The sequence below is a fragment of the Ixodes scapularis genome, unplaced genomic scaffold, assembly GCF_016920785.2.
Source record: "Ixodes scapularis isolate PalLabHiFi unplaced genomic scaffold, ASM1692078v2 PGA_scaffold0__279_contigs__length_252992795, whole genome shotgun sequence".
NCBI lineage: Eukaryota > Metazoa > Arthropoda > Arachnida > Ixodida > Ixodidae > Ixodes > Ixodes scapularis.
In genome coordinates, this window is record NW_024609835.1 from 128,681,780 (window position 1) to 128,706,919 (window position 25,140).

General features: G+C 46.4%; 1 protein-coding gene and 1 pseudogene across 1 annotated transcript in view; one reads left to right on the forward strand and one right to left on the reverse strand.

Annotated features, from left to right (window-relative positions):
• The window catches only part of LOC8043871 (dopamine D2-like receptor), a 1,482,298-nt gene that overhangs the window by 36,436 nt on the left and 1,420,722 nt on the right, over window positions 1-25,140 (reverse strand). The gene's annotated exons all lie outside the window — the stretch shown is intronic.
• On the forward strand, window positions 15,130-17,844 carry LOC115311413 (annotated as a pseudogene).

Sequence of the window (25,140 nt, forward strand, 5' to 3'; positions counted from 1 at the left end):
ATTCATGTGCATGAGGTCAATGGCGAGACACGCACAGCCAGATCGCAACAGTACTAAACCAAGCCGTCACAAAAAAAAAAAAAAAAAAAAAAAAAAACGATGTGGGACGTGAACGCTTCTACCACTCATCTGTTCTCAATTACTTTGAGCGGGTCGAACACAATCGAAAAGTTTGACTACAGACCGCAACACCTTGCGTTTGCGCACATGTAGCGCTGTCGTCAGTGTGGCAGAATCGCAATACACGTACGAGTGTCAGCAACAAAACTGGTACCGTTATGAGTAAAACAAGTGATTGCCGATTAACTTGCATTCGCGGCAATAATGTCGCCTTCATTTTTTATGTGTTTTTTTTTGTCAGCTCCGAAATATTTTTTTAAACACGGTTACGGGAAACTGCAAATAAGTTTTTTTGTGTGATTTTTTTGTTTTGTTTGCTGTTTGGCGCAGCTTTACTTTAGATATCTAGAACCTCCGCAAAAGGAAAAGACTTCAATTTACCTTTGTCTACCTCTTCCTACTAAAAAATATGTGCTTAATTTTGAATTTCAGTCAACATTGCCAGTAATTTACCTTGGTGATGTGTCCTGTCCTAGTCCTACCTATGTTTTTATATTTTTTTTAATTTTATACCTCTAACTTTACCAGCACGCCCTAACTGGTCGATCCAGGACGAGCTTATAGATAAACTTCCCTTTGAAAGTAGTCAGAGATTTAAAAGGAAACTAAAATGGCCTCTCCCTAGGACAACTGACCATGTGCTTTTAATAAATTTATTTGTAAAATATCGCCGTCTTTGATTTTCATTTTGCTGTCGTTACTTCGAAATTTCAATTTTTTTTTTGATCAATCTGCATTCATGGTAATATTTACCATCGAGTGTTTTTCGGATATTTTTCTGATTTATCTGAAAACACAAAACCCTCTTTGTTTTACAGTTATATGCAAGGTTCTGGGGGGAAAACACTCGTCGGTAACTTTCCCGTCAATTCGGTACTATCGGAAAAACTCAGAATTTTGAGTGCACATCGACAAATAACAAAGCAAAAAGACGACGAAGAAAAATTATTTCTAAGAGCAGACGGTTGGTCTTAAGGAGATGCCACTCCAGTTTCCTTTGATTTCTCGAACTACTGACAAAAAGGATTTGGCTTTTAGTTCATGATTCCATACTCGATGGTAAATTTACTCCACTTAACTATGTTGGTGTACGATGCGATAGATCCTGCGTAAGTGGTGACGGTTGGCTTTTTTTTTTTTTAAAGTCTGGTGTTAGTCTTTTTGTCTTTCCTAACTTACCAAACACTAAATCCCTTTGGTGCAAGGTTCATGTCAATAAATTTGCTCTTGTTATTGGGGCCGTTTACAGAGATCCCGGTACTGTCGCTTGGGTTATTTTTGATATTCATGATGGCATATTAAAGCATAATCTTGGCAGCTGCAAATTCGTCTTGGCGGGAAATTTTTGACGCACCTGACTTTAATTGGGGAACGCTAATGGTTCGCAGCCACAATAATATTACATGTGATGCTCTTGTTGACACTGCTGTGTCATTCGATTTAGATCAAGTTGATGACGGTACTAGAGATAATTCAATTCTTGACCTGGCTTTTGTTAATCATAGCATTACCGAGTCTGGTTGCGAGTGTAAAGTGGTAGAAGGTCTTTCAGACCAGAGAACTGTTATTGTAACGCTTAATTCTTGTGCCTTAAACGAAAATCTCGGGATTGCTAGCGTTTTAGACTGTCATAGAGTGAATACGTGTCTGTTCTTGATGAGCTTAACTTTGGCTTTGATGATTTCGAAGCCCTAGTCAATCGTCCTAGTCAAATTCAAGAAAAGACAAATACAACTCGGTCATGGATCACTAGCGAGGTATTAAAATTAACTGGTAGACTGAAGAAATAAAAAAAACTGAGGCACAGTGCTAATCCCATGGATGTAAGCTGGTTTGAAAGCTTATAGAATAAGCTTCTAGAAAACGTTCAGCTGCAAAATATACTTATTTTAATGTTGCGCTCACTCATTTCATGAAGTGGAATCCAATTAAGTTTTGGAAGTCTATTCTTCTCAAAATGATATTTCACGCAATTTTATTATTCAAGATCAGTGGGTCTCTGCTTCTGTAAACATTTCGAATGACTTTAATGCAAGTTTTCAATCTCTTTTTATTAAAGATAATGGTGGCGAACCTTCTTTTCTTTTTCTTCTAATTCCTCGTGGTTCATCTTTACGAAAAATTATGATCAGTGTTTCCGGTGTCCATATTTTGCTCTCAAACATAGACTGCACGAAGAGTTCCAGGTCCCAATGGTATTTCTAATTAATGTTTTCATGGGCATTTTCTGTCGACATCGAGATATATAACCTTAATCTTCAAGAAATCTTTCTCTTCTGGAATCGCACGAAAATTTGGTAATCAGCCAGAGTTGTTCCCATTTTTAAATCTGGTAACAAACAGAGCCTTATCAATTACAGACCAAATTCATTGAGTTCTTCCTCGAGTAATCTCCTCGAACATATAATCTAGTCATATTTTTGAATGCTTGAAAGCGACGCAATCATCTGCCTTCAAGAAGACGGTTATCATCGTCAGTTTTCAGCCACTACGCAACTCCTGGAATTCACTCACGATATCGCTTCGTCTTGGAATAATAGAGGGCAGGTTGATGCGATATTCATAGAATATTCAAAGGCATTCAATAAAGTCTCGCATTCCAAACTATGTTTAAGGTTGAAAATTATGCTTAAAAGTCCGAGTTTACTTAGATGAATCACTGATTATTAAAAAAAAGTCACAGTTTGTTTCGTTTGGCAATGCTGATTCTTCAGAAGTTACGGTCAGTTCAGTTGTACCGGAAGCATTTATATTAGGACCCCTTTTATTTCTTCTATATATTCATGATATCGTAGAAAACATACCAGTTAAAAATTGTCTTTAAGCCGATGACATCGTTTTGTATGATTATGTTAATTCGGTTAAGCCATAAACAGTTACTTAATGAATACTTCGTGCGCGATTTGAAGAAAACAGTGGCAAATGGGAATCAACTTCGAAAATACTGTGTTCATAAAGTTTACGAATACGAAATCTTTGGTTTTTAGCTAGGGCATTGGTGAGATAATCTTAAGGGAGGTTTATATGTTCAAATGTTTAGGAATTTTTGATTCATCCAAATTTTAAATGGGACAGGCACGTTGACTTTATTTTCTTTCTTGCCCTCCAAAAACTAGGATGGGATAGAACGCTAAAATGTCCTTCTAAAGAGGTCAAACTAGCCGCTTTTAAAACCCTTGTTAGGCGATTTTGGCCTAGGCTGTCCGATTAATTCCCAATAATTATGATCCACACTTTTCACCTTCATCCACTATGCCAATATCAGGGCTTGAGTCTCTTTCTTCTAGGCAAACTGCGGAGCGGCTGAAAATTATACATGAAATTGTTAAAGGAGATTAAAGGAGGGCATTGTGCGCAACGAATACATTCCTTTTTCAGACATCACGCCCACTAGGTGATTCCATCCTTAAAAATAATTGTACCCTTTCAGTCTCGTATTCGAAATTTTGTTTTCGAAATTCCTTCTTTCCGCGCACGGTTGAAATGTGGAACAGATTTGATGGACCTATACACGTATGCCTCGGTACGACAACTTTCTTTTTGAGATTCTGAAAGTTGTCCTTGTTTTGATATGTTACTGGTCAATCGTTATTTTGTACATGCACATTTTCTTGTTTTTTCTCTCTTTTTGTAGTGCTCATTTATTTTTTATTTGTGTATTCCACCCCACCAATGACCTCAATTGAGGTCGCAATATGTTCCAATAAATATATAAAATCACGGTTCACTCAGGAATAAGGGTCATATAGTACCTGTACTTTATTTTTGACTTTAAAGTTTTGAAAAAACTCGAAACACAGTAAAATATACTCTGATTTTCACCAAATTGGGAACCTAACAAAAATAAACTCTCAGATAAACTTCTACACGCGTATTCACCAGGCGCGAGTAGCGCCTGTTTAACCCCTGACTTGCGGCGTCATCGACTAAAATGATCACGTGACAAGCGCTAGTCGCCGCTAAGTGAGCGCTTGGTATTCACCGGTCGTGTTTAGGGCCTAGTCGCCCCGTGCAACTAAGAAGTCGACTCACAAATCTTAGTCATGGGGTAGGGCTAGTTTAGCCGGTGTTTAGCGGGTGACTAGCGGCTCAGCGCCATGGCCGACTCGTATCACCGCTGACCGTAAGCGCTATAACGAAGCACTTACTGTCTCGGAACGCTGGGGGCCATATCTAGAAAGAATCGGAAGAGCAAATATTGTGTAAATAGCCATGTTCAACGGCCAGAGATAATGCTAAAGCGATCCCGGCAGGGCGGTGGCCGGCGCGAAAAAACTCATTTATGGGCGCCTCCATATTTGTTTACGTCGCTGGCAATGCGGCTTCCGTGTTTCTCCCTGGCGTTGTTTTTAAATTTTTCTTTGTACAACTCTGTCTCGGACAATATGTCTCTCATTGTAACATTTTTTTCCTGATAAACATTTAAAGTTTTGTTTTTATACGAAAAAATACTCATTTACGCAGTGGCGTTTAAGTATGCATATGCGTGACATATCTTTTTACGTCACTTCCGCTTGTTAGTTCTGACTAGATAGTCACCCGCTCGCTTCGCCCTCGTGAATACCGCAGGACATAATAGCTCGTTAGTCGAGGATTTCTTGTTTAGCTCGCGACTACTCAGTCGTCCTACTAACCTTAAAACGGCGCTAGTTAGTCGCGCCTGGTGAATACGGGACCTATTATTCAGCGAAAGATAAACTCGGAAAAACACCTTCCGAATATCATAAAAAATATACTCCGGAAACACGAAATATTAATTATAAACTATGGATCGCAGAAAGCTGAATTCTGATAAAGTCCGGAAGTTTGAGTGCATTGTGTTTTGTGAATCAAAGAAAGACAAAACAAAAAACACAAATTCTCAAAGAGCCGACGTCCACCTAAGCCCAATTGTCATTAAACCGAAAATTGAGATTGTATCTGGCTGTTGTAATTAATTATGTGACTAAAAAAACGACATTGCCTTTCTAACTGACAATATTTTTCACTGAAATAAATGATACAGGCGCGCCAACGATCTCAAGTTTCGGTTCGATGAACGTTAGGCTTAAATGGACGCCGGCTCGTAGGGAAACCGCGTTCTTTCTGTTGCATCTTTTGATTCAGGTTACGTCACGTGCTCAAACTTTCACATTTTATTGTCATTGCTAGAGCTACATTTTCAAGGCGTGTCAGCTTTCTGCGATGCGCATATTTAAAGGGGTCGAAAAACAGGGTTTGGTTTTCTGGATCCAATCGCGTAGTTACACGCAGAGAAGTATTTCTCAACTCGCATAAATAAAGTACGGATCGCAGAAATCTGAAAGCTAATAAAATGCGGAAGATTTAGTACATGAAGTTTGCTGAATCAAGATTACAAGTGAAAAACATAAATTCTCAACGAGCCGACGTTCACCTAAGCGTAATGTTCATCAAACCGAAATTTGAGATCGTAGGTGCCAGCAGTAATTATGCTAGAGGAAAAAAAACCTTGTTTATAATAAAATAAAAAAATAAAAAAATATCGTCTTCCTATGACAAGTTTCTCTCTCTCTCTCTTTTTTTTTATGAAATAATATGCAGGCGATTACGATCTCAGGTTTCGGATTCATAAATATTAGTCTTAGGTGAACGCCGGCCCATAGGGAAAAAAACTAAGTGCGCTGGCAAGCTGGTGGTAGCTAATAATGTCGTTTAACACCTAAAACTGTAATGCAGAAAAGAAGAAAAAAAAATAAAGCTTTTAGCGACATAGTAAAAGTGGTGTGTTTTTCATTTTTTCTTTAGCTAACGTTATGTGCTCAAGCTTTCGCATTGTATTACCAACACCTGCGTCACATTCTCATGGTGTGTCAGCTTCCTGCAACGGGTCGATTATTTACGCGGGCCGAAAAATACGGGTTTTGATCGTTTTTTCGATCTAACGCTGGGGGTAGTTATACGCAGTGGGGAAGTGTTTCCCAGGTTTACCTGACAGACGACTCCCGCGTGCCCGTGTGTTTTCGCGGCGTTAGCTTCCACAATCCGTCGTAACACAGTCGAGGCATATGTGGGAACCAGCTTTCAAACATTTCTGATGCATGTGTATTAAAGGGGCCCTGCGATCATATTTAAGCGTCTACCTCTTTTGCGGTTTCCACGTCTCTTGGGGTTCGGGCAAGCCAGCGGGCACGGAGCGAGTAACTAAATATCAGTGCGTCATATTTTAACCGGACTACGCGGAAAGCTCCTCCACCTACGGGGGCGACCCGCGGTGCCGAAACTGCGCGATATGTGAAGTCTTTGGTCCTCGGCTTACTACTGGCCTGAGCCGCTAAAAGCTTCTTTTTAGTCGAAATACAAAATATAAGTGGTGCGAACAGTTTTAATTGTTTTTGAAAGTTGTTTTTATTCAGTATTTTATATCAGAAAAGAAACAAATGCACTTTAGAAAGTACGGAAACAAGAAATGACCCGTCGATACACCCGCCGCCAAGCAATGGAAAAGGCGGCGCACACTAGAAAGGTGCAGTGGGATCAGCCACTGAAGAGCGGCCAGCGTAAAAAGGTCCCAGATGTTCGCGGCGGCGCTGCGTTCGTATAGACGGGCTCGAGGATCCAACCGGTTCCGAGCGTTCCAAAGGCCTTCGGCAAGCAGGTTTGGTTTGCGGTTAGGCCGTTTGGTGGTATGGCAGCGCGAAGTGGCTCCCGTTCTGAACTGATCTTTAACCCGTGTTTGCTGCTGTTTCTGGCCAATGATGTGCCATGCCGAATTAGTGTTTAATCGAGCAGCAAATGCAATGCGAGCCGCCCTGGCTGCCTGCTTCCTAGAGCCTATCCAGAACATGCTTTAGTGGCGTCCTCTCGAGCCGTCGACACGGGGTGCGGCAGCCGTGAGCGCTCGCTGAGCTCACTACTGGTCGTCGAGTTCACGGCCACTCAAGTGGCCAAGGACGTCATGAAGGAAGTTATTTTTTGCTTGTTTTTGTAATCTTAATTTACCTATAAGTTTTAAAATAAAGCGAAATTCGAGAAAAGAAAAGTTTCATTAAGTTAAAGAAAAGCTGAAGCACTTTTAAACGAGCGGTGTTAGAAGAGGCTTATTGTAGCGTCTTGTCTTATGAATTTGGCTATCGCACTAAACTTAGGCAGAAATAAAATAAATCCCTTTTATTAAAAAAAAAGAAATCGCAATGAAAAAAATGGAAATGAAAGACGTTTACAATTCACTGTAATGCCAAATTAGAGCGCAGCCCTTGAGGAGGAGGAGGGAACGGTACAGAGGGGAGGGTGTGTTCCTGTCGGTATTAAATTCCGACAGGGACACACCCTGTCGGTATTAAATTTGCTGTCGGTAATAAATTCTGCGTACCAGCCGTCAGAAGCGCATACCCAAAAAGAGGTGTTGCACTTTTCTGAGGCGTTTACAAAGATCAGACCGTATTACTGATACTGCAGCTCCTGTGCTTTGAGAAATACTAGTAAATAGCAACATGTACCTAATAGAGGCCCGTTCCAACGGTTATGGTGCACGTGTGCATAAACCGCCTCTTTTCTTATAATTCGTTTGTTAGATTAAACCCATAGAATGAGTTGAAACTAAAAAATCTGGTTGTTAGTCACTTGCCGCGTCCCACACACAAGCCTTCTTGGCTTGCGTTGTTACAGTGCGAAATGTATTTAAAAAAGAAAATAAATTGTATTGTATTGTTCTTTATTGTGTCTATTAATGCCTTGACCGGTGCACCTTCCACAATAACATCAATCATATTTCGTGGGCTATGAGGGCTTTCGGCATACGATGTCGGTACAACTCTTGCGTCATGGGATGTAGTTAGTAGTTTCCCCTGTACTACGAGTTGCTGCTACAAGTGATCATTGGTGATGGAGACCGATGGCTCGGTTATTGGCAGTGGTTGGTCATACGATATCGGTATCTGTTGTTGGGTGCAGGGGATGACGACCTGTAACTGTCCCGACATCCTGGGTGCGCCGAAGAGTATCGGTCATGGTATGGTTCTGAATACCTGAAATAGGTTGCGTTTCGAAGATTGTATGCTGCAGGAATACGACAAAAATATAGGGCGATGTGCCCAGCGTTGTCACAGCTGAAGGAAATTGGGCGTCCGTCCCGGGCCATCCCGGATCATGGCTGGATGTTCACTCGGAGCGGAAGCAAAGGGGCGAGCGTACGGTGGTGTCAGTTAAGGTGCTCTTCGTGCAACCACTTCAGCATACGTTAGTATTTTCGGGGGTACAAGAAGGGGGGGGGGGGGGGGGGCGGGACGTAGGTGGGGCAGGTCTCAAGGGGGCGACAACTTCATCCTGAATGAGGGAGCGGATACTTAGTGGAGCGACCGGAGTTGGTGGCGCGTGGGATTCACGAACGATTGTAATCGTGCCTAGAATTCGCGCCACTTCATCGCGAACAACTTCACGGATGTAGTTGCGGAGGCCTTCACGAGAGGGTAAGGGTTCTTTAGATGTCGCGGGGAGGATTGCAATTGCCTGTACTGGCGTTGTTGAGCGCGGGACACTGAGACGCTGATGGCGCCTTTCTTGGCAGTTTTGACAAGCCTCTACAAGTTTGCTTACTGCAAGATCGCTTTAAGTGGCAAGAATTTGAAATGCATCTTCAAAAATTTCCTTCAAAATGCGGTTAACCTTTTTCTTGTCGGGCATCTTCGGGTCGATTTGCCCGACAGGGCTGTAACACCTCTTTAATATGTGCCGTGAAGGTTTCTTCAGTTGTTGAACCCGCAGGTTGAATTTCCGTTGGGCTGCGAGTTTTCGACCGCGGGACGTCCAAATATTTCTTTGATTTTTGTTGCGAAGTCTTTCGATGTGTCGGGGGCGGCTACGTGGTTCTTGAACCACGGGTTGGTGACGTCCGAAAGATTAAAAAAAAAAAAAACTTGGTTTCACTGAGTTGCCGGATCCCATTTGTTGTGGCGACTAACGCCCTCATAAGAGCCTAACCAGTCTTCGACGTCGTCGTCGCCCGCTCCAGAGAACCATTTCGGGTCGCTTTGGCGAAGCGTTCCGGGGCACAAGATGGGTACGGGGGCGTCGGGAAGATGAATGGAGTAGGAAGCACCGGGGGTACTCGTTGAGCCGGCTTGCATGATGAATGTGAGGACGCGGCTTCGAAGTTCCAGGTTGATGCCCAACTACAGGGGTGGTCGAGGTCAAGGAATACCCGCGATCCTGCACCACCCCCTAGATGAAGGAGTCGCGGTCGTCATTATAAACCGTGACTGAGCGAGCTGAGGATCAGATTCAGCCAGCCCGCGTCACGCGTGTATTTATGGATGATGATATTGGTGATGAATGAGGACCATGTAAAAATAATGAGCGTGCTTATCTTCTATGTAACCATACGCAGAATAATAAGAAAATATGAATAACGGTACGCTCAATAGCTCTTCACCTCTGCGAACTTTGGATGCATCAATAGAAAACGACTGACGTCGCGCGGTACGCCGTACAGAACGACCAAGCCATTCGGGTCGACCGATTGAATTACAAGACGCAACAACACGTTCTGTGTGTGCGTGTGTGTTCCATTTCTTATTTCTTCTTTCGCGTCTCCTTCCCCCAGCCGCCAGGGGGCCCAACCAATGTGTTCGGTCTTGTCAGGCCCCTTAGCATATTTATGACTTGTGCTCGGAGGTGGAAAATTTCGATGACGCTGCTAGCAAATATCAGACGCTCCGCTTCGCTTGCCGGCCTGCTGTGGCCACTCAACTGAAGACAGCGCAAAAAAAAAAAAAAAAAAAAAAAAAAAAAAAAAAAAAAAAAAAAAAAACGAAAAATCCCGAAAATTGAGAGTTTCGCGGGGAACGAATTAGCATTTGCGATTCGAGCGCGCGCTGCGGCGGCGACCAAGGTGAATAGGGAAGGACCCACCGACCGGGCGATTGGAACGAGGTTGCTATTTTTGTTACGAATCACCGGCTACTTGGAAAATTCGCTGACACAAGGACGCCCTCACGGCGCGCTGAGCCGTGCCTCGCGGCTGTGCCATCTCTAAAGTGAATGTTGTTTTTGTTTGTTTTTTTTTTGTCGCAGACGGGCTAACCAAATTCCGCCGAGACACGCATCGCCAATTTGCTTTCTTTTTTAGCTGTTACTCGTAAACAATGTTTGGAATACTGCTACAGGCTACTGGCTAATGGCTAAAGAGACAAGGGCGCGCGGAGTCGTCAGAACACCGAGCTCTGGTAGGAATGAATAGTGGGTAGACGCTAAGCTATAGCTAGCTGCCTCTGCCTTCACTGGGCTGCTCGAACGCGCTCGAACGTGCATACCAAATCCCAGACGCCGGAGTTTCGCCTTCTAACGCGTTCGACGAGTGCAACGGAGATGAAGGCTTCCTAGCTTCGCGTCTACCCACTAACCGTTCCAGCCAGAGCTCCGTGTTATGACGACACCGCGCGCACTCGTCTGCTCTTGTCTCTCAGTTTCCGCCCGCATTGGCTACTGGTTACTTAACTAGAAAATGAGCTTAAAAAGAAGACAGATGAAAAGTAGCGCTTGGCGAATGTCGCTTCAATTTAAATGGCGCAGCGTTTAACCTGCAAATGGCTTATTTGTACCGTGGCGTTCGTTTTCGGGATTTGCGTATTTCTCTCTGCATTCCGGTGCTCCAGACACGCATTTTGAAACACTTGCTCGCCGCATATAGTGGTGTTATGACTCCGAAGCCAATCGGATCACGGCATTGGTTGACGAGAACTCCGAGGAACGAATCATGAATCAAGAGGCGTTAAAATATTAAACCATGCCTTACGTTCCGTAAGCTGTGTGTGACTATGCGCGATACACATTGGGCAACAAAAGTAGAAACCAAAATATAAACCAGGTCTTTTTAAACTTAGAGGAAGATATTCGCTCGTGCAGCTTCTACCGTAATGCAGCTTGTATTTCTCGTTTGGGAGATTTAACTATGAGAAGAAATTCGCTGCTTCGAGCAACGTGAGACTCTCCCAATGGCGAAGTTTTAGCGGCGCAGCGCCGATTCTCTGCGTTTCTTCCAGAGGAAATTGTGATGTGACGCTTCGCAATTCTGATAAAATATTAATAATAATAAAAACAAATGTTCAAATCCATTTTGGTGTTTCTAAACCTTGTCTGGGGCTACAAGGTAACGTGAAGTATGCGCTTTGACCCCTTTCCTCCATCACCAAGAAGTCGCAAACTGAACGAGTTCCCAACATTCAAAACACACGCCCAGACAGGAATCAAATTACCGAGACTGCTTAGTGCGCCTTTTTGATGACAAAAAGAAAAAGAAACAATACAGCAGAAAATAAACGGTGCGCTCACTTTGTTATGTGTTGAAGCACTGAACAATTACGCAGAAAGGTTGTTCGCATTCACTTGTATTACATAATAATAAAAAAATGCTAGACCTTCCGAATGTACCGTGCAATGTTTACCGAACCGCTTGGCTAAAAAAGAACAAAAATTGCGAAAAAAAATCCTAAATATTTTTTTATGTCGCGAAGCGACATGAAAGAAAAACCTGCGTTTGACTTCTTCCACCGTTCAATTTTACGCCGACGACAGAAAATCACTTTCTTCACTGAAAAAAAAAAAAAAAAAGTCAGTTCTATTTTGATTTACTGATTAAACCATCATATGCAGAATAGCGTTTTATGAGAAACAAAGTGGACACTAAACTCCGTCTCATCATACGATGGACAAAAGCCCAATGCTACAGGGCGTCGGGTCCAATTATGAGCTTGTCTGAAACTGCGTGGCATAGTTGCTCAGTCGTACGTATAATTGCGCCAAGACGCGTTATGCGGAGGCGAGTTTTTCGTCTGCTTATCGAGACCTCGCGGAGCCCTACGTCTGCTTGCTACTCAAGAATACTGGAAGGATTAAATACCGACTGGAAGCGATGTGGCGAGGAGAACCCGGGTTCAAAACCAGTGGCCATTAAGAAATGAAGCTGATTCTGCTCGAGTGTTTGACACAGGAGCATATGTACGAACCACGTGCGGAAGGGAGATACGGGTCCCACATAGATTGGATTGGATTCTTAGGGCTCTAACGAAACCACTTTATGTCAGTGTGTTGCCTGCGTGCCCTCCAACTTTTCGAAACAGTTGAAATGTCTACGGAATTTTGCTCAACTATTTATTAAACTGAAAACCTTGCATATCATTAATTCATTTATACACAATAGCGTGATCTCTCAACAGAGAAGCGTGTGCGTAAGATGGAGTGCTCTTTGTACGCTGTGTATCGGTATTTCTCTCGCCCACTCTTTTGCAACGCGGATGCAATCTTTTTTGAGGTAGTGCCTCCACTCTCCAGAATTCAGGCACTAGTTCAGCGAAGTGTCAGACGAAGTCTAACTCCAGTCTCAGCCTTCCAGGCGTGCGATGACGTCAGCGTTGCCACGTCCTCTTTTTCTGCCGGTTTATTACACCTTGTTGATTTCGAAGCTTTCGCAGCTGGCAAAATTTTCTTGAAGCGTCTCAAATATACACCCCGAGACAAAAAAAAAAAAAAAAAATGACATAAAGCAGGAGGGAGGCTTTTGCTTCTTGTCTCCTTTTTTCTTTTTTTTTTAATAATTATTTTGCATTAAACATATGAACAAAGTGTGGTGCCCTCATATTGGGTGGCACAAGCTCACTTGACCGGCACAAGCTCACTTGACCGGACCTCGAACAACTTATTGCACTTTTGTTGAGCTGTTTATCGTTCTGTGTAATGCTGCGGAACGAAAAAGCACCTTTCGACGTCCGGAATCGGCTAGACTCAGCGCCGCAAGACGATCGAAACTGCCAGATTAATGCCTTTATTGCTAAGGTACGCGTCTCTTATCTATTCGGGGTGACGTCAGGACATCTGCCATCCCGACGCGTTCTTTTCTTTTTCTTTTTTTTACTTTGGAACGCGTGAAACGGCGTTTCTTGGCTCACGCTTTTATACTCCGTTCACCCTTAAGCGGAGACTAGAAGCTCCGCCTTCAGCGCGAGCTCGATGGCTTCCGCAGTGCTTTGGTTGGGCGTGCCTGCGCGTTCCCACTTGTGTTAGCAAGGGCAGAAAGCTCGCGCTGAAGGCGGAGCTTTAACCTGTGCTTCGACGGCGATTGAATTTTTTTTTTTTTTGCCTTTTTTATGCGATTTTGCGTTCCGCGCGGGATCAGGCACGCTTCTACATATGTGTCAGTTTGAGCACGGCCGGACTGGAAGCGCGCGCTCTCTTTCTCTTCCCACGGCCTTTGCAATAGACCGCTCTCACGAGGAGTTGCGCGACGCCACCACTGCCGTGGTGCATTCTGGTACCTGTAGTTCTCCCCAGTTTTCCAGCCGCGTCTGTGCGCATTGTACGCCCGGCGTTTGGAAATTTCCGGCGTTTGTTGTATGCCACGGAGCTATAATAACCACCAGGCAAAAAGGCCTCGGATATAATGTCTTCCCGCAAGAAAGAAGCATGGCGAAGAAAGGTCAACAGAGCCGGACAGAGCGGCAGGAAAAATAGCGTTTTACGATTTGTTTCGCGATTTGCTTCATAATTTATATCCAATTATTTCACGTCAGCTAAAATATGTAAGATTACAGGGCACGAGACATAGAGCGGGCCGAAGTGTTCCGTAAGCTGGAATTTCTATGACCATTTGCTCTGTAGCGGCCTATTCATTGGTCTATCTCAAATAGGACCTCCGCACTGCTTTGCGTAGGCCGTTTTTAATACACTTCTTGCTCGGTGTATTTTGGTGGTTATAACTGTTATTGCGACGACATGTTTCAAGCACAACTGTGCTTCAAAAGATCAGGACAATCACTAAAAAAGAGCAGCGATTCCCGATATGCACCGCTTGATATAAAAAAACTTTTTTTCGGAAGAAGCCTTCATTTTTTTCCATACCAACGCGAAAACATTACATAATGCAATTTAGAAGTGCAACATGTAATTACCGCCAAAAATGTAACAAACGAACCTCATCCATTTTGTGGTGGTTTATTAGGCTGGTGTTACTGATCCATTCTGCACTAGCACCAGCCGAGACCGCAGAAAAAAGCTTCCCCCGTCGGGCGACTATTAGCGTTCGGATCTTGCGCAAACAAAATAAAACTGAATAGAAACTGTGCACGAACAATCATCTCCACCCCTGAGCTTTCAGGTATCTGGCATGGTTGCTTCTTTTTGATAGATGCCAATTATTACGGCGCGTCAGGCATGGCCTCTCTGTAGATCACTTCTTTGTGTGCAGGCTTCTCCCGCAGTTCATCTGCACCCTGTCGCACAGGCTGTCAACCAAAATGAAACAACTTTTAGAAAACTATCGCTGACCGAGAAACACTATTTAGCTCCTCTTACTTGATGGCTGATTAACCGAGGAGTCGGAATGCTCGAGTAGTGGTGCCTTTGTTCTTTTGTTTTATTTTTTCCGCGGCCGCAGTGGGATTACCCCGTGAACGGCAGTGGGCTCACGCGGGGCCAGACGGGATCACTAATTTCATGCTCAAGTACCTCCCGGAGGCGATCAAGAGAGACCTGTTGAAATTAATCAATGACCACTGGCGCGAGGGCACCATCCCAGATAGCTGGAAACTGTCCTGGGTGTGCCCCATCCCGAAACCAGGGAAGAAGCCCGACTGCGCGAGCAACATGCGCCCCATCTCGCTCACTTCTGTCCTGTGCAAACTGATCGAGTGCATGGTGCTTGCATGGATCGACTGGATAATCGAGCAGAAGAGGGAACTGTTACACCCTGCTCAGACCGGCTTCCGCAAAAATCTAGGCACACAGGACAGTCTAGTACTGATTCGAGAGTACTTAATGAACCGGCCGACGCAATGCCACCGCCAAAGCCTGGTGGCAGTGGACATCAAGAAAGCCTTCGACACCCTGCCTCACACCACAGTCATCGACACGACTCGCAAGCTAGGGGTGCGAGGCAGGCCACTGAACTTCATCAAGTCTCTTCTAAGCGGACGCAAATACTTGGTGAAAACTGGCAAGCACAGGGGTAGTACAGCGAAATCCAACGAGATCGGCTTGCCGCAATGATCAGTGTTGTCGCCGATGCTATTCAACCTGGCGATGGCGCCTCTCTTATGGAGACTCGCTGCCGTTCCGGACCTAGCATTCGCGGTCTATGCGGACGACATCACTGTGTGGACGATAGGAAGTGACAGCGCGCCTCTTCCTGAGACGACGATCCAAGGGGCCCTCGATGTGGTGAGCGATTTTTTTGACAGAGAGTGGCCTTCGTCCATCGCCCGAGAAGACCAGATATATGGGCTTTGGGGAAAGACTGGGACAAGGTCGACGCTGACCTGCGCTTTAACGGGCAGCAGATCCAAAAGGCGACAGAGCACTCCACCCTAGGAGTGAACATTCACTCGGGCGGCGACCCAACCATCTGGATTGAGCGAATGCGAACTACCTGGAAGAAAGGGCTCTCGATCGTACGACGACTAGTGGCACGAGTCGGGGGTCTCAGAGAAAGGTTAGCGAGGACCGTAGTACAAGCCGCCCTGGTATCCAAAATATCCTACGGCCTTCGTTTCTACAAACTCAACACCACTCAACGGGCCAAACTGGAAACGCTAATGAATGACGCGCGACGCTGCATCTCGGGCCTGCCGAAGTGTACGCGCCTGGAATAGATCCTTTTCAAAAGTCAGAGTCCTCTTGTGGCAGTATAAAAAGCTCCATTATTGCCGCTCTAATGGCGGTGATAGGAGATCATGCGCGGCTAAATCAAACACCCTCGATTCCGTGCATCGAAGGTGACGTGAAAGGACCAACATCTTTTCCTTTTTCTGCTCTATGCTTTCGAAGACGTTCGATTTTTCTGGTGTGGATAAACAGTGTAGTTCCGCCATTAGAGCGTCGGGTCTGGCTCTGCACAAGGTGGGTAGACTGACTTTCGTAAAGGGTCTATTACTACACGAAGCCGTCCCTATGCTCTCCTTGGAAGAGATCGAACGGCATCAGGAGTGGATGTATGCTGCCAAACTAACACATACCCGTCAGGGCAGGGCCATAGCAGAACTCATGCCCTCATGGAGCTCTCTGTGTGCAACGACAACTCCACCACCGATACCGGATCCCATCCCACCGTGGCAGAAGACAACGGTCACCCCAGCCAGGCCGATCCCGAGAAGGATGAACTCGGTGACAAACACCGGCAGAAGGCGCAAATTTGCTCGGCGGCACGAGCAGAAAAACGGAGGTGACGACGAGCTTTTTGCGTACGCTGACGCAGCATTCAAAGACGGAGTGGCGGCCACGGTGGCGTGGCATTATGAGAAGACAACGAAAAGCACGGAGCTGCAGCGATGCGGATCTGCGCAGGAAGCGGAAGTCAGAGCCGTACTTGAAGCCATCAAATACGCGGCTGCGACATCGAGCGACAAATTCCGCACACTGCGCGTCTTCACGGACTCCCAGGCCACCGTGAGAGCGCTCAGGACGCAAGTCATGGCACACGGAGCAGTCGGAGAAATATTTCGGTTGGCGCAGGACCTGGAACGGCGCGACCTAAACCCGTTCACCATCAGGGTGGAGTGGATTCCGGTCACGCGGGCATCGCCGGCAACGAGAGGGCGCACCGGGCGGCGATCGAAGATAGGGAGGCTCAAGTGAGGGTGGGTGCAACTCCTAGATCGGGGATCACGGGACATGGATGCCATTTAATTGCTAAATTTTGCTGGGAGTCTATAGGGCAAAGGGTCGTTTTCTTTCCTAACTCAGGTCATAGAGGCCCATTAAGGTGCTTGAATAATTTACTCAAGGTAAAAATGATTACTTTTCCATAGCCACCAGTTTTGTTGCGATAGGTTAAGTATTTTTGGAACGCGAATAGTGGTAAATTCCGCCATCTTGGACGTTGCTGCTTGTCTTGCAACCCTGCTTTCTCCTCTCGACGTTTGCAATTCTCGGAGCGAGAAGGAAGCGAGAGAGGCTGCGCCAAGGCGTTCGTTGCTTGCAATAGGAGGAGAGAGGAGGAAAGGCGCAGGGAGCAACAGAGGTGCAACAGAGCGGGTGCCTGCTCTCGTGCAGGCAACATTGGCGCATATCCTTTCTCGAACCCTCTCCCTCAGTCGCCGCCATTAAGTTTCAAACGCTCTCCAGGTTTTGAGTTGCGCCCACCCTCACTAGAGCGTCCCTAGTCGAAGAGCTTAATCGTATCGACCTTCGACGCCAGGGCCCGAGGCCAGCCCAGCCTGTGGAACCGCCACCTCCCGCCTTCAACTTGTACGACCCCGAGGGAACCATCCTCAACATCAAATTAGCATACAAGAAAATTGAGCAGACCAAACTCAACGCCAGAGGCGAGCCCCCCGAAGCGACCATTCCTTCGGGAACCTTCCGACGGCACGAGACAGTCACCCTCCGAAGGCTAAGGGCCCAAGCTGGCATCACGCCGGCCCGCACCCAGCGATGGGAGCGAGCGGCCCGTGAGAGGAAGACGAAACTCGCCAACGCTTCAACGGCAGTAGACCACAATTATAGTCTATTGTCAAAGAAGCAAAGGAAAGAAGAAGAAGCCTGCTTCGAAGGCTGCATCTACTGCAGAAATCGAGACGTCAAGTGCGTCGAATGTCATCTGATCTGGCACTGTCCGATGTTTAATGAGGGACGAAAGCCCTGAACACGCTAGAACAACAACACCGCCCTACGCGCTTCGAAGCCTGGTGTAAACCAGTGGAAGACCAAGACATGCGTGTCGCGGTCCTGTCCGGTCTGCTCGGATTTCTGAGTGAGACCGGCTTGGACATTCATATCTAGGGGGTCTATACCCCAAGCGGTGGGACCACAGCTAAACTATTACTTGTAAATTGCCAATGTCCCGCCTATACATCCATTTTTAAACTTGCTCCAACAAATTGACTGGTGAAATTTTCACGTATTAATAAACGTCTTCAACAACAACAGGCATCACGAACAACACAATCTTATGAAGTAAAAACATGCAAGAGTATCAAGGCGATACCGGGGCGTGCCAAATGATAATCTATGATGATGTACGTACGCGCAGCCGTATCTAGCCGGGAAGCCGGGAAGGGATGACTATAAGTAGCATGGCGGCGGCACCACTTCCGGAATGCGTGCGCCTGCACAGTTCGCCTGGTGACGTCGGTCTATTGGGGCCATCGCCGCCTCCCGCCACAATTCGCGGGGGGCGCTGTCACCTCACCCCTGGGCTCCCTTTTGCCGTCTGCACAGAGCGCGTCTGAGAGTGTATCTCAGCGCTGTCGCAACTTGCGGCCGAATTTTTTATAGCCTTTGACACCTGATCCTTACGTTTAGACTTTCAGCCACTATCTAAAGCGCTTTTGATGAGCCCGAAATGGTGAATATTTGAAGCACATCTCCGAGAGATTCGGGAGTAAAAATTAGTAAGTAGAGACAACGAGTGCAATTGCGGAAAAACTAAACTCGTCTCTACCTCCAGGACTTCTACTGCAACTCAAGAACAGGATGAGACGGACCCCTTCTACGTGGAGGAACTTTAAATGATAAATAATTCGTACACTCTCGTGAAATGTAAGCAGCATGAAGTCGGCCAGCTGCTCTTTACGAGGGTGTAGTAGTCTGTAGAATTTTCGCACAGTGCATATTACAGCCTAAAGTGCTTCCTTGAGGGCTTGTGCAAATATCCAGCTGATTTTTCGTTTCTGTCCATGACCGTCTTTGCACGGTTAATCAGAAGTATTCTGAGGAACTTGTTGCAAATTAAGCCAGCCAAGCGCTTTGAGTGACTGCTGTCAATGCCCTCTGGGCAACTTAGGATTGGCGCGTCTTCAAGATAGGGTGCAATGAGAATAGTTGCAGAACTATATGCACATTTGTACGCGGAAGGTGCTCAAGAGCCTTTAAAAAAAAGCAACAATGTTTTCCAGAAGTGCGAGGAACCTAGGATTTGAATAATGAAGTCCGCTTTTATCCTGGACTTGCAATAAGACGAACAGAGGATCACCTCTGTTACTCGTAGTCAACAGCATAGCACAGGCGTCACACCCAAACTCACTAATGAGGTTCACCAGATAGCCACCGACGTACACCAGACCAGAGTATGTCACAGGTGGAGATGGAGCGCAAGGCTCTTTCAGTTTTTTCAGGTTAGTGGTAACTTACGAAGCTCGAACACCAGCGCAAAGTAGCTCGAAGGGACTCTCCGAGTGGGGTAAAGTGGGGTGAGCTGGTTGAGCCCCTGGCGACAAACAAGTGAACTACATACGGAGAAAAAATGCCATTGACTCCCGGGCGATTACAAAGGCCGCAAGAAGAGAAAGACAGCGCGCTTCCAGTCCGGCCGTGGTTTGCGACGCTTAAGTAGCTTAAGTTTGCATTGCTCAGAACAAGTTCTAACGCGTCCCTTTTCGCGGTGTCCCCTCGACAATGCAGAGGTCTATGGGCTCCGCGGAGTTAGTGGAGCAGGCGTTCGGCAGCTGGTCAAACACCATTCAGTTTTTTTAAGGCCAAATCAGAGTCAGCTTCAGTCAGAATTCTGCATTAAAATAGATTGTCGTCGTAGAGCGCACGGATTAAGCCCGTTAGAATTTTTTTTTTACATCTTCGCAGCTCAAGGCATGGTTGCTAGTTATTGTGCGTTTAGAAATATGTAGTTGTATTGCCTTTCGAAAGTTTCACAGCACTAAGTCTCAAAGCACGCGAATATCAATATATATATAAAGTTCTTAAGTTAAAAAAACAACTAAAAACAAACACTGGCACAAGATAATTTTTTTTTATTCTTGTAGATGATTATAAATGACTCCTTAGAGTAAAATTTGAACTAAAAACGAAAATTCAAGAAATCACGTTGATGACGTCATTGGCAACATGTGCGATCGTTTGCTTCTTTTTTTTTTTTTTTGCTTGTCTTTTTGTTTGAGTATTAGCGGGTGCTATACCCTTTTGCCCACTGATGTTTTTTAATAATAATAATAATAATAATAATAATAATAATAACCTTTATTTGGACTTCTTGAGTCACGGGTGAGTGGGCAAAATGTAAACAGACTTTACCTGACAAGGCCCCCCACCCTTATACATCGCACAGCAGAAAAAAAAGGAAATGGTAATAAAACAAACAGACCAAAAAGTTGCAAGCATAGAAAAATTTGATTAACATATGCACATTAAGCAGGAAAACATGTTTTACAGACAAGGTTCAACTTGAATACAATGAAATATAACGGATGGCGTATGGCTAGACGCTTCTTACAAAACTACAAATACAAATACAGATTACAAAATACATATCATTCATACATACATGCGCTCATACGCAAATACAAAACTATTCAGAGGCGTTCAAAAGGTAGTGTTTTATGGTCTTCTTAAATCTAGGTAATGAAGTAGGAGATTTTAATAGTTCAACCACAGAGGGGTGTCCATTTAAGATTTCTGGTATATTGTAGGCTAATGCTTGCGAACCATAGTTTGTCCGTACTTTGGGTTTTATGTAAGTTTCATTCCGCAGATCATATTGGGCTGTCTTGGTATGATAAGTTTCACAAAATTTATTTTGTTCATTGTTGTAGTCATAATATATTTCCATGGCTAGCTTTAGCGTATACACCATTTTTATATCCAAAATTTTATACTTTTGAAGTATGGAGCTGAATGATCGCTGAAGTAAGCACCTGCAATACAGCGAATTGCTTTTTTCTGTATGCCTAATAACCTATTTAGATTGGTTTTTGTGGTAGTTCCCCAGACTAATAAGCAGTAATGTAAGTGCGATTGTATTAGACTGTAGTATAACTGACATTTTAGCCATCTAGGGAGGAGATCTTTTAGTTTGTATATGATGCCTGTGGATCGAGATATTTTAGAACGGACATAATTTATATGGTGGGTCCAGCTTAGTGTTTTTTGCAATAAAACGCCTAGGAATTTTTCCCCAAGGGTCTCAACGTTCTCTCTTTGAGAACGTTGAGACCCTTGGGGGCGGTTTTATCGTTGTGTCATTCTATGCTGTTGCTAAATTAAAAATGTCCTGTTCCCGTCCTCGTCCTCTCTGTTTTATACTTTCAAGTTGCGTAACTATATTTCATGAATGTCATAATTCTTATATACAGGCAACTTACGAAACCTCATAACTGAAAAAAAAGGTTTCGTTATGTACGTTATCGCAGAAAAGAAGAGAGGAAGAACAGCCCCGGTGGGGAGGAGGACACGAATTTCTGGTTGGTGATTTCGCGCGCTAAAACTTCTTTTCTGCGATGCAAGCAATTTCACTGCGAAAGCATTAACTGTCCCATGGAGCCAAGCCGGCGTAGTCCGTAACCGTGTGTAGTAGCCAAGCAGCAGTTAAACTCCCACTGGCCAGCGAAACGGCAGTTAAATTCCCAACGGACAAATGCACATCAACGCAGATGCTTTGTCACAGAAGCCGGCGAAGCAGCTCGAGGCGAAAGCGGACGCGCCTAAGACATAAAATACAAAGCAAAGCACAGCAGCGGAGATGCCTCAGACGAAAGCCGGCGAGGTTGCTATAGGTCAAACCGGACGCGCCTCAGAAATACAACCCAAAGAAAAGCACAGGAACGCCGATGCCTTGTCACGGAAGCCGGAGAGGACGCTCGAGGTCAAAGCGGACGCGCCTCAAACATAGAACACAAAAAAGTGCAGCAAAGCAGACGCCTCATCACGGGAGACGGCAGGGCCGCTCAAGGTCAAAGCGGGCGCGCCTCAGAAATGAAACACAAAGAAATGCACTGCAATGCAGACACCTCGTCACGGAAGTCGGAGAGGACGCCCGAGGTCGAAGCGGACGGGCCCCAAACATAACACACAAAAAAGCATATCAACGCAGATGCCTCGTCACGGGAGACGGCAGGGCCGCTCGAGGTCAAAGCGTACGCGCCTCAGAAATAAAATACAAAGAAATGCACTGCAATGCAGATACCTCGTCATGGAAGTCGGAGAGGACGCCCGAGGTCGAAGCCGACGGGCCCCATACATAAAACACAAAAAAGCATATCAACGCAGATGCCTCGTCACGGGAGACGGCAGGGCCGCTCGAGGTCAAAGCGGGCGCGCCTCAGAAATAAAATACAAAGAAATGCACTGCAATGCAGATACCTCGTCACGGAAGTCGGAGAGGACGCCCGAGGTCGAAGCGGACGGGCCCAAAGCATAAAACACAAAAAAACATATCAACGCAGAGGCCTCGTCACGGGAGACGGCAGGGCCGCTCGAGGTCAAAGCGGGCGCGCCTCAGAAATAAAATACAAAGAAATGCACTGCAATGCAGATACCTCGTCACGGAAGTCGGAGAGGACGCCCGAGGTCGAAGCGGACGGGCCCAAAGCATAAAACACAAAAAAGCATATCAACGCAGAGGCCTCGTCACGGGAGACGGCAGGGCCGCTCGAGGTCAAAGCGGACGCGCCTCAGAAATAAAACACAAAGAAATGCACTGCAATGCAGATACCTCGTCACGGATGTCGGAGAGGACGCTCGAGGTCGAAGCGGACGGGCCCCAAACATAAAACACAAAAAAGCATATCAACGCAGAGGCCTCGTCACGGGAGACGGCAGGGCCACTCGAGGTCAAAGCGGGCGTGCCTCAGAAATAAAATACAAAGAAATGCACTGCAATGCAGATACCTCGTCACGGAAGTCGGAGAGGACGCTCGAGGTCGAAGCCGACGGGCCCCAAACATAAAACACAAAAAAGCATATCAACGCAGATGCCTCGTCACGGGAGACGGCAGGGCCGCTCGAGGTCAAAGCGGGCGTGCCTCAGAAATAAAATACAAAGAAATGCACTGCAATGCAGATACCTCGTCACGGAAGTCGGAGAGGACGCTCGAGGTCGAAGCCGACGGGCCCCAAACATAAAACACAAAAAAGCATATCAACGCAGATGCCTCGTCACGGGAGACGGCAGGGCCACTCGAGGTCAAAGCGGGCGCGCCTCAGAAATAAAATACAAAGAAATGCACTGCAATGCAGATACCTCGTCACGGAAGTCGGAGAGGACGCCCGGGGTCGAAGCGGACGGGCCCCAAACATAAAACACAAAAAAGCATATCAACGCAGATGCCTCGTCACGGGAGACGGCAGGGCCGCTCGAGGTCAAAGCGGGCGCGCCTCAGAAATAAAATACAAAGAAATGCACTGCAATGCAGATACCTCGTCACGGAAGTCGGAGAGGACGCCCGAGGTCGAAGCGGACGGGCCCCAAACATAAAACACAAAAAAGCATATCAACGCAGATGCCTCGTCACGGGAGACGGCAGGGCCGCTCGAGGTCAAAGCGGACGCGCCTCAGAAATAAAATACAAAGAAATGCACTGCAATGCAGATACCTCGTCACGGAAGTCGGAGAGGACGCCCGAGGTCGAAGCCGATGGGCCCCAAACATAAAACACAAAAAAGCACATCAACGCAGAGGCCTCGTCACGGGAGACGGCAGGGCCGCTCGAGGTCAAAGCGGGCGTGCCTCAGAAATAAAATACAAAGAAATGCACTGCAATGCAGATACCTCGTCACGGAAGTCGGAGAGGACGCTCGAGGTCGAAGCCGACGGGCCCCAAACATAAAACACAAAAACGCATATCAACGCAGATGCCTCGTCACGGGAGACGGCAGGGCCACTCGAGGTCAAAGCGGGCGCGCCTCAGAAATAAAATACAAAGAAATGCACTGCAATGCAGATACCTCGTCACGGAAGTCGGAGAGGACGCCCGAGGTCGAAGCGGACGGGCCCCAAACATAAAACACAAAAAAGCATATCAACGCAGATGCCTCGTCACGGGAGACGGCAGGGCCGCTCGAGGTCAAAGCGGGCGCGCCTCAGAAATAAAATACAAAGAAATGCACTGCAATGCAGATACCTCGTCACGGATGTCGGAGAGGACGCTCGAGGTCGAAGCCGATGGGCCCCAAACATAAAACACAAAAACGCATATCAACGCAGATGCCTCGTCACGGGAGACGGCAGGGCCACTCGAGGTCAAAGCGGGCGCGCCTCAGAAATAAAATACAAAGAAATGCACTGCAATGCAGATACCTTGTCACGGAAGTCGGAGAGGACGCTCGAGGTCGAAGCCGATGGGCCCCAAACATAAAACACAAAAAAGCATATCAACGCAGATGCCTCGTCACGGGAGACGGCAGGGCCGCTCGAGGTCAAAGCGGGCGCGCCTCAGAAATAAAATACAAAGAAATGCACTGCAATGCAGATACCTCGTCACGGAAGTCGGAGAGGACGCTCGAGGTCGAAGCCGACGGGCCCCAAACATAAAACACAAAAACGCATATCAACGCAGATGCCTCGTCACGGGAGACGGCAGGGCCACTCGAGGTCAAAGCGGGCGCGCCTCAGAAATAAAATACAAAGAAATGCACTGCAATGCAGATACCTCGTCACGGAAGTCGGAGAGGACGCCCGAGGTCGAAGCGGACGGGCCCCAAACATAAAACACAAAAAAGCATATCAACGCAGATGCCTCGTCACGGGAGACGGCAGGGCCGCTCGAGGTCAAAGCGGGCGCGCCTCAGAAATAAAATACAAAGAAATGCACTGCAATGCAGATACCTCGTCACGGATGTCGGAGAGGACGCTCGAGGTCGAAGCCGATGGGCCCCAAACATAAAACACAAAAAAGCACATCAACGCAGAGGCCTCGTCACGGGAGACGGCAGGGCCGCTCGAGGTCAAAGCGGGCGTGCCTCAGAAATAAAATACAAAGAAATGCACTGCAATGCAGATACCTCGTCACGGAAGTCGGAGAGGACGCTCGAGGTCGAAGCCGACGGGCCCCAAACATAAAACACAAAAAAGCATATCAACGCAGATGCCTCGTCACGGGAGACGGCAGGGCCACTCGAGGTCAAAGCGGGCGCGCCTAAGAAATAAAATACAAAGAAATGCACTGCAATGCAGATACCTCGTCACGGAAGTCGGAGAGGACGCCCGAGGTCGAAGCGGACGGGCCCCAAACATAAAACACAAAAAAGCATATCAACGCAGATGCCTCGTCACGGGAGACGGCAGGGCCGCTCGAGGTCAAAGCGGGCGCGCCTCAGAAATAAAATACAAAGAAATGCACTGCAATGCAG